Here is a 15,380-nt window from a genome sequence, read left to right on the forward strand (position 1 = left end):
ATATTACATTTCGCAATCAAGGATGATATAATGCGCAAGGATACTTGTCTTTCATTAGAGCTGAAATAAATTATAGCGCTTTGAGATTACATGTTACTAGGGGATTGTTTGGAAATGTACGTAATTATATTACAACTGTTCTAAAAAAGAATGTTATCTCGAAAAAGGAATACTGTCAAGCCGAAATAGCTCAGCTGGGAGAGCGTTAGACTGAAGATTTAAAGGTCCATGGTTTGATCCCGGGTTTCGGCAAACAGCAAGAATATTTTTGTTTTGTATTATTTTGAACTAAAAAACAGAAAACATTTTCTTCTTCAGTATAATTGGAGGAAATAGTAATGTATTACAGTGCCATTTTCTAATATGATTAAGAAATGCAAAAAGCACCGTGCCTGGGTGGGCTTGAACCACCAACCTTTCAGTTAACAGCCGAACACGCTAACCGATTGCGCCACAGATACCAACCTGTTAAACCGCCAGAGCATACGGGAGATACTGCACAATGTGATCGAGTGAGCAGAAACATAAACTAATGTTAACAGAAAATAAATATAAAAAGAGAATTTTGACAAAAGCTGCCGGGAAGCACTGTCGCTGCTGATTGCTTGTTTCTATGCGCTTTGAAAAGGGAGTCTCGACTTCCAGAATATCACTTACAAAGTGCGCCATCAAAAATAAAAAAATAAAGTTTCTAAAGAAGATGATTTCAGCAAGCTAAAACACCCCACGAACACTTGTCATGTGACACTTTCTACATTGGCTTGCTAGCTTGCAATTGGCAGCTGCTCCGCGGTGGTGCGGCACTGAGCGCTGGTTTAACATGTTACAGGTGTTATACACTGAGCGCTGGTTTATCATGTTACAGGTGTTATACACTGAGCGCTGGTTTAACATGTTACAGGTGTTATACACTGAGCGCTGGTTTATCATGTTGTTTATCAGTAGGCACTGAGCGCTTTTCACCTCCAGCGACAGTGTGTCACTGACGCTGGCATGCGTATCGGGTGCATAATGACGTTTTTATTAATGCCACTTTCTTACGGACAGTAGTCAGGGTGATGATACAAGACCAGAGCCAATAAACCTGTTATTTTCTTGTCCTTTCACTACCATATTCTATTGTGCTTGTTCAGAATACGCGTGAATCCTGAAAACATCTTGTTAATATTTAAACAAAGCCAGCAGCCACTTTATTGATCACCCTGTGGATTAACCGCTATTGGAATACAGATGATTGTGTTAAAGATGTTAATAGACTTTCAATGTACACGTTTTAGAGCTAAGCGTTTGTTGAGGCAGTTCAAGCGCTGCACTTTCAGGCAGCCAGTTCCAGTGTTTGCCTTTTGGACTTACTCTGGAAGGAATACAAAAAAAAACATTTGTTGAGAACCGCATTTGGGAGAAAACTTAACAGTTTCGAAACGCATTAGTAAAGGCATCGGATTCTATTGTGGTGTTTCCGAGCTGTTGAACGTTTCTCATAATACACAGGTTTACTGGGGTGACAAAACTCCCTAGCCTTGTCAAGCCAAAATAGCTCAGTTGGGAGAGCGTTAGACTGAAGATCTAAAGGTCCCTGGTTCGATCCCGGGTTTCGGCAAATAGCAAGACTATTTTTGTTTTGTATTATTTTGAACTGAAAAACAGAGCACATTTTTTCTTCAGTGTAATTGGACGAAATAACAACGTATCAGCGTGCCATTTTCTAATGTGATTAAGAAATGCAACAACAACCAACCTTTCGGATTACAGCCGAACGCACTAACCGATTGCGCCACAGAGCCCAACCTGTTAGAGAGCCACCGCATACGGGAGTGATTACCAAGGCTAGATTTATATCCTGCACATTTATATCCTACTCCCCCATATAGTCTGGCTGTGGTGATGTCCTGTCAGAGCTATCAATTATTATTATTATTATTATTATTATTATTATTATTATTATTATTATTATTATTATTATTATTATTATTATTATTATTATTATTATTATTATTAAGCCATTGTAAAAGCAGAGGAGACATTTTATATTTAAGCCTGTGCTCTTATCTCAAACCATAGCATTTCTGTGGTGTAACTGGTGAACACATCGGCCCATGAGAATCACTGGCACAATTCGAGGGGAATAAGCTCAAATGGTAGAGCGCTCGCTTAGCATGCGAGAAGTAGCAGGATCGATGCCCGCATTCTCCAAGTAGTTTTAATGTATCTGCGTATTTAGTCCCAACGCATTATGGAGATACATACACTGTGGCAATTCTTTGTAACAGAGTCGCCCGCCCTACATGTGTATTTTAAAGCAGTCTCCTAATTTGTAATATTCCCCAGACTGAAAAACTGCAGTGCGCCCTCCATCGTATGCCTTCCGAGAAGCACAAAGGGATTTTTTTTTATATTTTTTAGCAATGGAAGAGTTTCTGTTAATTGAGAATAAATATAAATGGCTTGAAGTTTGCTTTAATTTGTAACGTGTTTGTAATGAAATATTAGTGGTTTTTTACCAATCATTGTTCTGTATACTAGCTACTGATGCATGTCCATGAGGTTGCTCCTCCGCTTCCCATATGGTCTAGCGGTTAGGATTCCTGGTTTTCACCCAGGCGGCCCGGGTTCGACTCCCGGTATGGGAACGTCTTTGTTATTGTCATTTTGTTACAGAACTGTGGTCATGTGTAATGTGTTTTCATTGTAATAATAAAGCTAGTTACTTGAAATGTATATATATATATATATATATATATATATATATATATATATATATATATATATATATATATACACAAACACACAGAATGATGCAATGTATTTGACTCTATTCACATCACCTCACATTTCACTGGTTGCCTACGAGGGCTTGAGAGGGGTGACGTAAAAGTGAGAGAAAGAGCAGTTTAGACACATAACATACAACAATCTGACACTCGCTCCCGACGGCTCAGGTAGCATCCTCTCGCTCCCGGGCGTTTAATAGAGCAAAACTCTGTCTTTCCAAAGAAATGTGTGGTTTGGTCTCCGAATGGAGGCGTGGGTTCAAATCCCACTTCTGTCAGTACAATTTTATATAAAAGATTGTTACTATAAAAGATTGTTTCAAGGAAATCAACAGCTGATACCAACTCTTGTCAGCACTCAATACCATTTTAATTTCCATTTTAAATCAGACTAAAATAGTGTTCCTAACACAGATTACATTTTTGTTGTAAACAGACTAATTGTTGAAGTCACTGAAAATACAATATTAATTTTATTGGCAGACCGTCGCCCCCAACTGGCAATATCTTGGTAGCACAACAGAGACTTCATATGATACAATGACTGTGCAACAACGAGGTGTTACATTAACAATACAAACTAACTTGAGACAGCCAAGCCGTTAAAGCAGACCTTAAGTTTGTCGTGTGATACAAAAGCAAGTTTTGGCATTTTTGCATTGCCTGCCTCGTCAAACAAGCTCGAGCCACAGCACACAGCGCTGCTGCATCGGGACACAGAGGTGGATTTTAAAGCGACTGAATCAACGAGCTGAGACTACTTTTTGAAGAAATTGAAAACATACCTCTCGTCGAAATATTTGCTATTTAGTTAATTAATTTATTTTTTGAATTTGCAATTGGCAGACTACATTGCCGAGACAATCTGAATTTGCTCGTATCAAGCTGCGATGGAGCCTATGAGAATCGCTGGCATAAATCAAGGGGAATTAGCTCAAATGGTAGAGCGCTCGCTTAGCATGCGAGAAGTAGCGGGATCGATGCCCGCATTCTCCAAATAGTTTGAATGTATCTGTGTATTTAGTCCCAACGCATTATGGAGATAAATACAAAGTGTGACAATTCTTTGTAACAGAGACGCCCGCCCTACATGTGTATTTAAAAGCAGTCTCCTAATTTGTAATATTCCCCAGGCTGAAAAACTGCAGCGCGCCCTCCATCGTATGCAAGTGTAATACTGAGGCGCTATGAATTGGCTGAAGCGCTAGAAGTTAATGGTAAACTACTACTATTCATATTGAATAGTTTGGTCCGCTCTATATTGGAGTGGTTTCAGTGAAGTATCCCCGTGCTCTTAGACGTCTGTCATAATTGTATGGGGTTGATTACAAAAGAGAATGTGCATTGTCTGTATTCTGAGTTGGTAATGACGATCCTGTGAATATCGATGTAATTATCTGAGCGCTGCATACGAACCTTTTTTTTGTGTTACTGGTTGTTTTAGAGTAGCGTCTTTGTCTTGATCACCCTAACTGTAATTGTGTATGTGTTTACAATGCATAGTTTATAAAAGGCCTGTTAACTGTTGATTGCACACCTGCACTTTATCAACTTGTGTATTAACGAAAATAGCGGCCAATGGAGTGTTTAAGTATTAGGTATTTTTTTTTGGTTATATGATTTCTGTTTTTTTATGAAAATCACTGATTAGTTTAAGTGTGTTATTTAAGGTTTGTTTTATTGTTTGGAATTGTGTTTGTGGAAACCACTATTTGTTTTGAAGGCTGTTTTTTTTTAAGAGTTATTGTGCTGTGAATTATCTTTTTATTTAGAAGTGTTGGTGTGATATGACTTGGTTTTGAAGTATCCTAGTGCTTAGGGTCTAATGGGATCGCTCTTGGTTAATAATCTGCTGTTATAGTTTAAAGGTTGTTGCTATCTAATCTGCTGCTATAGGTAAAGGCTGTGATATTTTGTTTAAATAAAATTCTTGTTTTTATACCTTGTTGTCCTCACTTTACATACTGTGCTGTCTTGATTTTTAAAAAACCTGTTATTTATTTGGAGTTATATTAACTTCAAATTGGCGTAGTCATTAATTCTACTTAATTGGTTATTTTAAGATAGTCAATTTAGTTATAGGGATAACCGAGGGGGTTATCCTTGGTAAACTATTGAACGGTGTTTTGGAGGGGGGCGCTACAACTTGGCGCAGATGGCAGGATCAAGTATTTTAGAGCAGGTGTGTGGAGTGAGGTGAATATGCAGTCGGGTAGTGATCAAGTTGCATCTCCGGCGTGCACAATGGTTTTTCCATATGTTTGGTGCTCCATGGATTTCAAAATTTTCTGGTAAAAGGATGGGATTTCTTTTGCCGAGTGGAAGAGTAATATGAAATCTTACATTGGAGGGCAACCTTTTGCTGAGATACAGAAAGTGGAAATGCTGTTGGGTAGTTTAGAAGGTGAGGCGAAACGAGAAATTTTAGCTTCTGCAGCAGTTGAGCGATCTACAGTACAGCAAGTTTTTGATAAGTTGAAGGAACTATATGGTGACACATTGCTTTTGTCTGCGGTTAGGGCACAGTTTTTCTCCCGACAACAGCTTAGTGGGGAGAGTGTTCGGGAGTTTGCACTCAACTTACAGGAGATGATGAACCACTTAGAGAAACGTGATCCAAAGAGTTTAGCTGAGCCGGATAAAGTTCTGAGAGATCATTTTGTGGCCGGTTTAATGGAGGTTGGCTTAAAAAGAGAACTTCGGTCTCAAATTAGGATTGATAATGATATTTCATTTGTTGCAATAAAGAAACAGGCACTGGATTGGGTAAATGAGGGGAAAGAGGTGTTTATGCAGGCTGGTACTGTAACCAGGTCATTTACCTCTGAGAGAAGCGGTGCTGTAGGAGGGGCATCCCCTGTAACTGGTGGCGATGGGGGTCTGTCAGAATTAAAACAGGAACTTACAGAGCAGATTTTAAAATCAATTAGAGCTGATTTAAAACAGTTAACTACTCAGTTGGTTGAGGAGGTCAGAGGGGATGTGTCTGGAAGACAAGCTGTGTCTTATCAAAGAGGGCGTGGTCAAGGTTCCCGGTATCCATCTAGGAATCAGGGTCATCAGTTAGATCGGTACGATGAAGGGGGTCAGCCAATCTGTCGAGGTTGTCAGCGTAGTGGTCATATTTTGAGGAGGTGTCCAGAAAGAAATCAAATAAAGACCGACTTTAAACTAATTTCACCCAAGGTTGTGGACCAGACGTTGGGTGTAGAGATTACCGGTCCTTCAGAGGTGGAGACTGATAATGTAATTGGGGATTGTCCCGTACTTATTGTATCGATGGGGGGTGTAGATACACCTTGTCTTATAGACACTGGGTCTCAAGTGACCACCTTAAAGGAGAGCTATTTTCGTAGTCATTTTGGTGGTAAAGAGAAACGGCTTCGGGATCCATCAAGGTGGTTAACCATTGTAGCTGGTAATGGGTTAACAATACCGTATTGTGGGTATGTAGAACTGGACATCGAAGTATGTGGACAGGTGATTCCTAATAAAGGAGTTATCATAGTGAAGGATAGTTGTGGTGGTCTCATGCCAGGTCTACTTGGGATGAATGTTATTCAGGAGTGTCGGGATAGCTTCTTTAGCCAGTTTGGGGTGGGCTATTTGGAGAAAATGACAGCTGCATCTACTCAGGAGAAAGTGTGGCAGCAAACTCTAAGAGTTTATGAGCATAGCTTACAATCGAGTACAAAGGATGGCAAATTGGGGGTGGTTAAGCCAATTCCAGGGTGTATAGTTGAGATACCTGCCCAGTCTGAAAAGGTTGTGGTGTGCAAAATAGATTGTAGGCTGGGGAGAAATGGGGTGGCTCTTTTAGAACCCAATGGAACCGAAGTTCTCCCTGGAAATGTAATGGTGGCACGTTGCTTAGTGAAAATTGAGCAAGGTCGGGTGCCAGTTAGGATTTTAAATCTCAGTGACGTTGCAGTATGTTTGCCTTCCCATGTTCAATTAGAAGAACTGTTTGAAGTGGAATCTATCGATACCGGCCAGGGTCCTGAGATCCAGCTTGAGTTTGTAACAGACCAGGTAGTGCGTGTTAACGTCTATTCCCAGCAGGAGGTGGTAGATCAGTGCGCTGCTGTGCAGGGCCGGGGGTCTTCGTTTGAACTGCCAGTGCCCATTGATTTGCAGGGGACAGAGTTGACTTTAGAGCAGCAAGGGAAACTCGTTAAACTACTGTACGAACACAGAGAGGTGTTCTCTGAACACGAAGATGACTATGGTGCTACGGAAACGGTCACTCATCGGATCCCTACAGGTAATACTGCACCAATTCGGGACCGATATCATCAGATTCCTCCTAAGCTGTATAGTGAGGTAAAGGAACTGTTAATTCGGATGTTAGATACTGAAGTAATCACGGAAAGTTGTAGTCCATGGGCGTCTCCAATAGTTTTAGTTAAGAAGAAAGACAACACCATTAGGTTTTGTGTAGATTATAGAAAGCTAAATGCTCACACCTGTAAAGATGCCTATCCATTACCAAGGATTGAGGAGTCTTTGGCCTCTTTGAAAAAATCTAAGATATTTTCTACTTTGGATTTGGCTTCAGGTTATTGGCAAGTTAAAATGCACCCGGATGATCAAGCTAAGACTGCCTTTGTTACGCCCATGGGACTGTATGAATTCAAGCGCATGCCCTTTGGGCTGTGTAATGCGCCTGGGACTTTTCAAAGATTAATTGAGAGATGCCTAGGGGATCAGAACTTCGACACTCTCCTACTGTACTTGGATGATATAATTGTCTTTTCTCCTGACTTTGATAGCCATTTAAACAGCTTAGACCTGGTGTTTGGACGTTTGAAGAAACATGGCTTAAAGCTAAAGCCAGCCAAGTGTCACCTGCTACAGGAAAAGGTGAGCTACTTGGGGCACGTGGTTTCTGAACAAGGGATTGAACCAGACCCTGAGAAGATAAGGGCTGTCAAAGAATGGAAAGCACCCTCCAATGTAAAAGAACTGAGATCTTTTCTTGGAATGGTTGGGTACTACTGCCGTTTCATTTTTGATTTTGCCAAGATTGCCTCTCCCTTGCATGTCTTACTTTGTGGGATGTCAAAATACAAGCGGTCTGGCTTCAAGAAATCTGCTGCCAGCTGGAAGTGGGAGGTGGAACAAGAGCAGGCCTTTCAGACACTTAAAGGTCAGTTATTGGTAGCCCCTATATTGGCTTATGCTGATTATGGGCAACCATTTGTTCTTTATACAGATGCCAGTAAGGTTGGAGTGGGAGCTATTTTATCCCAGGTACAAGAAGGTAAAGAGAGGGTAATAGCATATGCCAGTCGAAGTTTACGTCCTGCGGAACGTAATGATGCTAACTACAGCTCATTTAAGCTTGAGTTTTTGGCTCTAAAATGGGCCATTGCAGAAAAGTTTAAAGAGTATTTGGCTGTCTCACCCTTTGTAGTATATACTGATAATAACCCTCTTGCACATTTGAATACGGCCAGGTTGGGAGCATTGGAGCAGCGGTGGGTTGCTCAACTGTCCAACTATCAATTTGAGATTAAATACCGATCTGGGAAAACAAACGGTAATGCGGACGCACTGTCTAGGTGGCCTCAGGTGCAAGATTACAGCGATACTGAAGAAGATCTTGCAGTTGCACCAGCGCAGGTCTGTATTCCCCAACAGGTGGTTCAAGCCTGTTTACAAGTGCTTCCAGCAGTGGAGTTGGGGGTTGCTTCCACGCAGATGGCCCAGGGGGAAGCAGTACTCGAAGACGGTGGATGGAAGCAGGCGCAGCAAGAGGACCCAGGGGTGAGTGCAGTGTTACAATTGAAAGTAAAAGGAAGGTTCCCTAACTGGCAAGAGAGAAATGATCAGTCCTCGGAGTGTCGTCAGTTATTGAAGCAATGGAGCAAGTTGCATATAAGGAGTGGATTATTATGTCGAGAGTATAAGGATTCACGAACCTTTGACGTAGTACAGCAAGTGGTGGTACCCGCTAACTGTAAGACTTTTGTATTGGAACAACTACATGATCATGCTGGTCATTTTGGGGCTGAGAAGACATGGGGGGTTAGTGAGGACACGCTTTTACTGGACTAATATGCAGGCTGATATTCAGCAGTGGTGTGCGCAGTGTCAGCAGTGTTGCACCCGGAAGACTCCCCAAGAGTATGCCCCATTAGTGCCTATCACTACATCTGCACCTCTACAATTAGTTTCTATGGACTTCCTTACTTTAGAAAAAGCAGCTAGTGGCCGTGAACATATCTTGGTGATCACTGATCCTTTTACTCGATATGCCATTGCAGTACCTACTAGAAATCAGACTGCAGTTACAACGGCTAGGGCCTTGTGGCAGAACTTTATATTACATTATGGCTGCCCTTTGCAATTTCACTCTGATCAAGGTCCAAACTTTGAATCGCAGGTTATGAGGGAGCTTTGTGCTCTGTATGGCGTAAAGAAATCGCATACAACACCTTATCATCCTGCTGGGAATGGACAATGTGAGCGTTTTAATCGTACCTTGTTGAGCATGTTGGCCACATTGGGGAGGGAGAAAAGGTACAGGTGGTCTGACTTTGTTTTGGAAATGGTACACGCTTACAATAACACTGTTAATGCTTCCACAGGTTTTGCTCCTTTTTACTTGATGTATGGAAGATATGCTCGTTTACCTATTGATTTGACACTTGAATGGTCTGGAGAGGGACAGACTGTGGATGGGTGGGTACAACAGCATCATAAAAGGATGTGTTATGCTTATGGGAAGGCTGGGGAATTGTCAGAACAAGCTGCTACGGCCCAGAAGCATCACTTTGATAAGAAAGCTCGGGGCGGCCCATTAACCCTTTGCGGTCCATTTATTAACTGCGCGTCAGGCACGCCAGGTCTAATTAATTTTCACACGCGCAGTTAATTTTATACGCGCTGTTTAAAAGTATTTTTTTTCACAGTCAAACGGGTTTAAATGGCCCTGCATATCAACAAAGCACTCAGTAGGCATCTCCAGCACCGCCCCACCCTTTTGTTTGCTATAGCGTTCACCTATGTAAGAAATAAATAATAATAATAGTCGTACATACCGATCGATCATCTCCGGATCACTCGTTTTATCACCAAACTCCTCAATAATGCGATCAAAGTCATTATTTTATTATTATAACATCTGAAAAAAGCTCTGCAAATGTCCATGATAGTCTCTGTGCGCTGACGCACTCAGCCAGCTTGTTTACTATGAACGCCCCATTCTGATACCTGATACCATGTATGACTATTCATGAGATACGCATTCCCCCCCCCCCCCCCCCGACTTGTCTCGGCTCCTGTCGCTCCCACTCGGCAATTGAATGGTTTTCTCGGCTTTTTCCGGAGAAAAAACGACTAAACACCCGTTTATTGCGTTGCTATAATGATGTCGGACCCAGTCCGACAAAGGACCTGTGAGGAATAATTGCAATGTCGGACCCAGTCCGACAATGGACCGCAAAGGGTTAATACCAGGGCAGAGAGTGTTGGTCAGAAATAAACGCTACCGTGGGAAAGGTAAATTGGTGGATAGATGGGAGGTAGAACCGTACTATATCGTAAAACAGTCAAATTTAGATTTGCCTGTTTATGTTGTTAAAAGGGAAGATGGGGTAGGTGATGAGAGGGTGCTCCATCGTAATTTATTGACTCCCTGTCTTTTTCCTCCAGTCAAATCTGTAGTGTAAGGGGAACCGTCCTCTGTCCAGGGAGAGCCATCTCGGTGGGGGTATCCCGGGGTGGGTTTGTGTTTTCCTGGTGTATTGCAGCCTTTAGGGGGAAGACCGGCTACCCATGAGCGTGAGATTCCTGGAGGAGAGGTTCCTGCCCCTATTGCATCTACGGGGTCGGCTGTTCTTGAGGCTATTGATGCTCCTGAGACTGCTTCTGAGGGAACGTTGCCTACTGATTTCGGGACTTCTGATGACATTGAGGCTGTTGCTACCCCTTCTACTCCAGTTGTTTCAATCGGACCAGCTGTCAGTGATGACCCTGTTATACAACCAGAATCTGGATTAAGCCATGCCAGGCCCTTGAGGTCTATAGGCCCCTTTGATATAGGGCTGATGTCTTTTAATTGGTGCTATGCAGGACTACAAATCTAAAAGTATGGACTGTTATAAGTGCTTAAGTATTCAATCACTTTCTTGCGATATTGGAATGGAGACTTTCTTCTACACCTTCGTTGCTGTAAGGATGGAGATATCGCTTTGTTCTGGTTGAGCAAATGTGTGGACACATTTTAAATTTCAGGGGAGAGTTGTAACGGATGTGCAATGGATGTATTGTTTATTTTTTTGAATGTAATAAGATTGAGTTTTATTGTGTGATTTTTATTATATTTACTGTTGCACTGTCCCTTTAAACCCCAGGGAGACTACTGGTCTCAATAGTAATTGCAGTGATAATTCGTAATGGGTCTAGCTGTATAAAAACAGGTGGGGTTGATCAGCAAGGGGGCGACCGGGTTTGAGAGATTTGTGAGCTGAGAGCACGGGTCGGGGAACTACTGTTTGGTAAGGATTGTAACTTTGCAAGTGTAATACTGAGGCGCTGTGAATTGGCTGAAGCGCTAGAAGTTAATGGTAAACTACTACTATTCATATTGAATAGTTTGGTCCGCCCTATATTGGAGTGGTTTCAGTGAAGTATCCCCGTGCTCTTAGACGTCGGTCGTAATTGTATGGGGTTGATTACAAAAGAGAATGTGCATTGTCTGTATTCTGAGTTGGTAATGACGATCCTGTGAATATCGATGTAATTATCTGAGCGCTGCATACAAACCTTTTTTTTTTTTTTTTTGTGTTACTGGTTGTTTTAGAGTAGCGTCTTTGTCTTGATCACCCTAACTGTAATTGTGTATGTGTTTACAATGCATAGTTTATAAAAGGCCTGTTAACTGTTGATTGCACACCTGCACTTTATCAACTTGTGTATTAACGAAAATAGCGGCCAATGGAGTGTTTAAGTATTAGGTATTTTTTTTTTTGGTTATATGATTTCTGTTTTTTTATGAAAATCACTGATTAGTTTAAGTGTGTTATTTAAGGTTTGTTTTATTGTTTGGAATTGTGTTTGTGGAAACCACTATTTGTTTTGAAGGCTGTTTTTTTTTAAGCGTTATTGTGCTGTGAATTATCTTTTTATTTAGAAGTGTTGGTGTGATATGACTTGGTTTTGAAGTATCCTAGTGCTTAGGGTCTAATGGGATCGCTCTTGGTTAATAATCTGCTGTTATAGTTTAAAGGTTGTTGCTATCTAATCTGCTGCTATAGGTAAAGGCTGTGATATTTTGTTTAAATAAAATTCTTGTTTTTATTCCTTGTTGTCCTCACTTTACATACTGTGCTGTCTTGATTTTTAAAAAACCTGTTATTTATTTGGAGTTATATTAACTTCAAATTGGCGTAGTCATTAATTCTATTTAATTGGTTATTTTAAGATAGTCAATTTAGTTATAGGGATAACCGAGGGGGTTATCCCTGGGTTGGCTATTGAACGGTGTTTTGGTGGAGGGGGGCGCTACACATAGCTGACTAGATCTCAAAAAGTGACTAACATTACAAATATTGGTGTAACCATTTTATAAAAGCAATGTGTCACAGCCAAGGCGTTATTAGGTACGAGGCGCAGCCCAGTCTTTAATCTATTTTAATGCAACCATAAACTGTACTGCTTGTACCTGCTGTGCTCGACCCTGCCACAGCGTCATCTTCTTCAGTGGGCTCCCTAGGCTGAGTCGGCTGATTAACACTGGCATCCTGACCTCCCTCGCTCTCTCTACTACCAGCCGGCCTGCGGAACATGTCCGTTGCCGTTTGTCTCTATTCTTTTCTGCCCCACCTTTTCTTTCTCTCCATTTTTTACACTGACACTCATCCACTAGTGATGTGCAGTTCACGAACGAATTGTTCTTTCCGGTTCAAATAAACCAACGTAAACAATCTTAATGCGATCTACATTGATTGGTTTTGTGTCATTGAATCAGTGAATCAAATGAAAGAAATGAATCGATTCACTAAACTGAACTGAATCAAATGACTCGACTCCAAAAAAGAATCAAACTGCCCATCGCTATCATCCACTATGAATAGAAGAGGTTCAAACGAAAGACGAAATCTGGCTAACCAATCACGTTCTAAGAAAATCCGGGCAAGTTGAATCAGGGAGTGGCCACTCCTCACCCCCCCTTAGATATTGCGATATTGGATCTACCCAAGAGATGACTGGTGTGGTGATGAGTGAGCGCGAGACTGCCAAGTTAATAACAGCGTAATTCACAGTATGTAATGGGAAGAAAAAAAAACAAAAATTATGAATCAAATGTAGACCAGCGGCACACGCAGGTCCAAACAGACCGGCCTGCCGGGGATTCTCCCGCACTTCTCGATGGCCAGTCCGCACCTGCTCATCCTGGATGTGTTGCCTCAGTCTCAGGACGCTCTCTCTCTCTCTCTCTCTCACACACACACACACACACACACACACACACACTCACACACACACACACACACACACACACACACACACACACACACACACACACTAAAATTTTTAAAAAATGAGATACTACATATTAGGTTCAGCGCAGGATTAAATACAGTAAAATAGGGAACAGATAAGTGCAAGTTAAAGTACATTAAAGGCAGAGTGCTATATTGTCCAGAAGGGGAGCGTTGGGTTTTACAGGTCCTGTCTGAAGAGGTGTGTCTTGAGGAGGCGCCGGAAGGTGGTCAGGGACTGGGCAGTCCTGACATCCGGGTAGATTCAGAGTGCTAGCCATTACACCATGAAACCACCCATACAGGACCCCCATTGCAGAGACTCTCGTCAATGTTTCATCAAAACACCAAACAGAACTAACTGAACTACACTCTGTGACCACAAGAGGGAGAGAGAGAGAGAGTAATAAAATGATGCTCTTTAATCCAGAGCAGTGGTTCTTAACCTGGGGTCCTCAGAGACAGTCCAGGGGGTCCACAGGAAAAAAAAACTGAAAACTTTTCACTCAACGTTAGGAATGTGGAAAATCAAAATGTTTGCTTCTTGAATGTATTTGATTTCACAAAGTTTATGATGGATCTGTTAACCTGCAGGTCGGATTTTAATATTTTACAATTAATAACTATTTATACTGTGTAACAAGGCTAGATAATCACAGCTGTGGCTAAGATTGTAGATGTTGTAAATTGTAGATGTTTCTTCGAGGCAACAGAGGAATGTCTGATTCTGTTCACATTGTATACAGTATTGCCACAAAATTACTTATTGGTCATTGTCATATAGCAATTGCTATTGTAAAATGCGTGCATCGTTTATAGCTACAACGATATTGAAATAAATAATCTTACATTTTTTGGGTTGGCTTCAATCCGTTTCTTTTTTTACACTTGTCATTACATCATTCATGGAGTAACAGTTGGTATATGCGGATCTACTTTTTGAAGAAATTGTAAACATACCTCGTCGAAATGTTTGCTATTTATTTTTATTTTTTTTTTGAATTTGCAAATGGCAGACTGCATTGCCAATAAAAAATAACTTTGCAAATCAGCTTCCCATATGGTCTAGCGGTTAGGATTCCTGGTTTTCACCCAGGTGGCCCGGGTTCGACTCCCGGTATGGGAATGTCTTTGTTATTGTCATTTTGTTACAGAACTGTGGTAATGTGTTTTCACTATGATAATAAAGCTACAGTTACTTGAAATAAATAAATAAATAAATATATATATATATTCACATCAGCTCACATGGTTATGCCGGTGCCTCTCAACTCACATTAAGGTTGATACTGTATAAATGCATAACCAATCGTTCCAGATGGATGAGACCATTCATTTTTGGTTTCCGAATGGAGATGTGGGTTCAAATCCCACTGCTGACATTTGACTTTTACTTATTTTTAAAATGAATAAATGTGTTCATTTTATTATAAAAGATTTTCAAGGAAATCAACAGCTGATACCAAACTCTTGTCAGTACGCAATACCATTTTAAATTCTGCCTCGTCAAACAAGCTCGAGCCACAGCACACAGCGCTGATGCATCGGGACACAGAGGTGGATTTTAAAGCGACTGAATCAACGAGCTGAGACTACTTTTTGAAGAAATTGAAAACATACTTCTAGTCGAAATATTTGCTATTTAGTTAATTAATTTATTTTTTGAATTTGCAAATGGCAGACTGCATTACCAATAAACAACTGACAATCTGTATTTATCATATCAAGCTGCGATGTAGACTATGAGAATCGCTGGCACAATCCAAGGGGAATTAGCTCAAATGGTAGAGCGCTCGCTTAGCATGCGAGAAGTAGCGGGATCGATGCCCGCATTCTCCAAATAGTTTTAACGTATCTGCGTATTTAGTCCCAACGCATTATGGAGATAAATACAAAGTGTGGCAATTCTTTGTAACAGAGATGCCCGCCCTACATGTGTATTTAAAAGGAGTCTCCTAATTTGTAATATTCCCCAGGCTGAAAAACTGCAGCGCGCCCTCCATCGTATACCTTCCGAGAAGCACAAAGGGAGATTTTTTTTAATATATTTTTTTAGCAATGGAAGAGTTTGTGTTATTTGTGAATAAATATAAATGGTTTGAATACATGTAATTGTGAT

The 15,380-nt window shown here is 41.0% G+C and overlaps 3 non-coding genes across 3 annotated transcripts; all 3 read left to right on the forward strand.

The window, feature by feature from the left end:
* Positions 1–1,527: 1,527 nt before the first annotated feature.
* Positions 1,528–1,600, forward strand: trnaf-gaa (transfer RNA phenylalanine (anticodon GAA)). Its single transcript has one exon. It is a non-coding gene; the product is annotated as a tRNA-Phe (tRNA).
* A 958-nt stretch (positions 1,601–2,558) lies between these two features.
* Positions 2,559–2,630, forward strand: trnae-uuc (transfer RNA glutamic acid (anticodon UUC)). Its single transcript has one exon. It is a non-coding gene; the product is annotated as a tRNA-Glu (tRNA).
* Positions 2,631–14,315: 11,685 nt separating this feature from the next.
* trnae-uuc (transfer RNA glutamic acid (anticodon UUC)) lies at positions 14,316–14,387 on the forward strand. The gene has a single exon. It is a non-coding gene; the product is annotated as a tRNA-Glu (tRNA).
* Positions 14,388–15,380: the final 993 nt, after the last annotated feature.

The sequence above is a fragment of the Acipenser ruthenus genome, chromosome 55 (genome assembly GCF_902713425.1).
Source record: "Acipenser ruthenus chromosome 55, fAciRut3.2 maternal haplotype, whole genome shotgun sequence".
NCBI lineage: Eukaryota > Metazoa > Chordata > Actinopteri > Acipenseriformes > Acipenseridae > Acipenser > Acipenser ruthenus.